The sequence below is a fragment of the Platichthys flesus genome, chromosome 5, assembly GCF_949316205.1.
Source record: "Platichthys flesus chromosome 5, fPlaFle2.1, whole genome shotgun sequence".
NCBI lineage: Eukaryota > Metazoa > Chordata > Actinopteri > Pleuronectiformes > Pleuronectidae > Platichthys > Platichthys flesus.
This window is the reverse complement of record NC_084949.1, coordinates 27,722,254-27,724,794: the sequence shown is the minus strand read 5'-3', so window position 1 is coordinate 27,724,794 and position 2,541 is coordinate 27,722,254.

Genomic DNA, 2,541 nt, shown 5'->3' with positions numbered 1-2,541 from the left:
TGCACATCATGTTCACCCAGCGAGTCCCTCCATCACGGTGCCAGCTGCGGTTCTAGGAGGGTTGAGATGAAGCTCATGTTGATATCAGTCAGCTGTCCAGCTGGGCGGGGCTCGGCCAGGTGTTGCATCCTGGGAAGATAAATAAGCCGACGTGACGTGGAGCAACCCTCGGCTGGTCCGGAGACCCGGACCCCCGCCCGGCTGCAGCTGCTGCTCCTCAGAGTCTGGGTTTTGGGGGGGGGGGGGGGGTGATGGAGTGCGGTGACAGTGACCTGGCAGAGATCTCACCCAGTCGTACCTCACCCCTCCCTCCGCCCCACCACCTCCACTCGCCCCCTGCCCCCTCTCCCCTCGGGGGGGAACAGGATCTGGTCCAGAGGGATAAAGAGGAAGAGAATCCAATTCCTTATCCAGCCTGGCAACCGACTTAATTCCATCTTTGGCAACCGACGACCAGACGGCTGCTGCTCGGCCGCCGGCAGCCTGGCTGAGCAAAACACAGTGTGTCACTGTGTGGAGGGGGGGGGGGGGGGAGGGAGGGAGAGAGGAGGGAGGGAGGGAGGGAGGAGGGAGGGAGGGAGGGAGGAAGGGAGGGAGGGAGGGAGAGAGGGAGGGAGTGAGGGAGGGAGGGAGGGAGGGAGGGAGGGAGAGAGGAAGGGAGGGAGGAAGGAAGGAAGGAAGGGAGGGAGGAAGGAAGGAAGGAAGGAAGGAAGGAAGGAAGGAAGGAAGGAAGGGAGGGAGGGAGGGAGGGATGGAAGAGAGGGAGAGAGGGAGGGAGGGAGGGAGAGAGAGAGAGAGGGAGGGAGGGACAGAGGGAGGGAGAGAGGGAGGGAGGAAGGAAGGAAGGAAGGAAGGAAGGAAGGAAGGAAGGAAGGAAGGAAGGAAGGAAGGAAGGAAGGAAGGAAGGAAGGGAGGGAGGAAGGAAGGAAGGAAGGGTGGAAGGAAGGAAGGAAGGAAGGAAGGAAGGAAGGAAGGAAGGAAGGAAGGAAGGAAGGAAGGGAGGAAGGAAGGAAGGAAGGAAGGAAGGAAGTGTATTCATTAGACTAAAACATGTTGGTACGTGAGCTTAAAACATAATGACAGGCTTAGATTGATGATACCTGCCTTTTGGACTCTTAGTCATTCTCAGGTAGTCCTGCAGACAGTTATCTTATTTACTCCCTAACTTCGGGGTATGAGCTTTGACCTGGGGAGTTGTTTCTGACCAGCTGATGTATGGATTCAGAGGGAATGTTTTTGAGTAACTTATCTTAGTCCTCAGACACAAAAATGTGCCGTTATAGTCAGAAATCCCATGTGGGATGTGTTTAACCTGAAGTCATGGGTGGAACCAAACTCCCTATATATGTGTGCTTTCGACCACTGCAAATTAGATTTCACTATTCGGCTTGTGGATCTCCTGAAATCTAGATGCTCGTCCCGACCTGTAGTTTCTTGTAATAAATTCTATTATACTGAAAATACTTGGTCCTCGGAGTCCTTCCTTCATCATCTACAAACTTCAACAACACTCTGCTGCTTAAGAGATACGATAGAAGGAAGGAAGGAAGGAAGGAAGGAAGGAAGGAAGGAAGGGAGGGAGGGAGGGAGGGAGGGAAGAGAGGGAGGGAGGGAGGGAAGAGAGGGAGGGAGGGAGGAAGGGAGGGAAGAGAGGATTAGTTGCTGATTGGATCATTTGTTTCAGATGATAAATATGAATCTTTCTGGTTCTTGGTTCATTAATAACTAAACGTTGCTTATTGACGTGTGATCACGTATAAAAACAGGAGGTGGACATTTCAAAAAAGAAACTGCAGATTTCAGTTCAACTTTGGAGGAAGGAGCTGAACAGAGAAGAGGAAAGAGTTTATATGGAAGTATCAGTGTGTGAGAGGAGGAAGAGAAAGATGAAGACATGAAGATGAAATAAAATAAAAGAGGGAAAAGGTGGAGGTAGATGAAAGCAAGAAGAATTTTATTTTCAATTTCCACTTGATCTCGATTCATCTTCATAGGAAAGTTGGATTAAAGCTTCTTTTACTTTTACCGTCCAACAGTTAGAAGAGTAAACAACATTCAAATAACACGAGGAAATAAAACACAACATAAAACCTGTTTAAACTAAGAATGAATAAATAAATAAAAGATGGAAGGAGATAAGCAGAAAACTCTGAGGAGTCTAATGTTACAGCTGATTAACTCATATGAAAGCACAGATTTCAGAAGTTAGAGAAACACTTTATCAACGAGTTGAAACAATAGGACGATGACAAGCTGCAGGGAATTAAAGTCAAATGATTTAAAATGAAAAATAATTTAAATGAAAGACACACACGCACACACACACACACACACACACACACACTCACAAACACACACACACACACGTCCTGTGAGAGTCGACCACTGAGCCGAGCAGATTGAAGAGGAGGAGCTGAGGCCGCAGAGCATGAAAGAGGATAGAAGAAGAAGAAGAAGAAGAAGAAGACAACAGAAGAAAGAACAGGGGGGGGGGGGTAAGAAACAAGAGGGGAGGGTCAGTCTTCAAACGGGCCCCCCCAC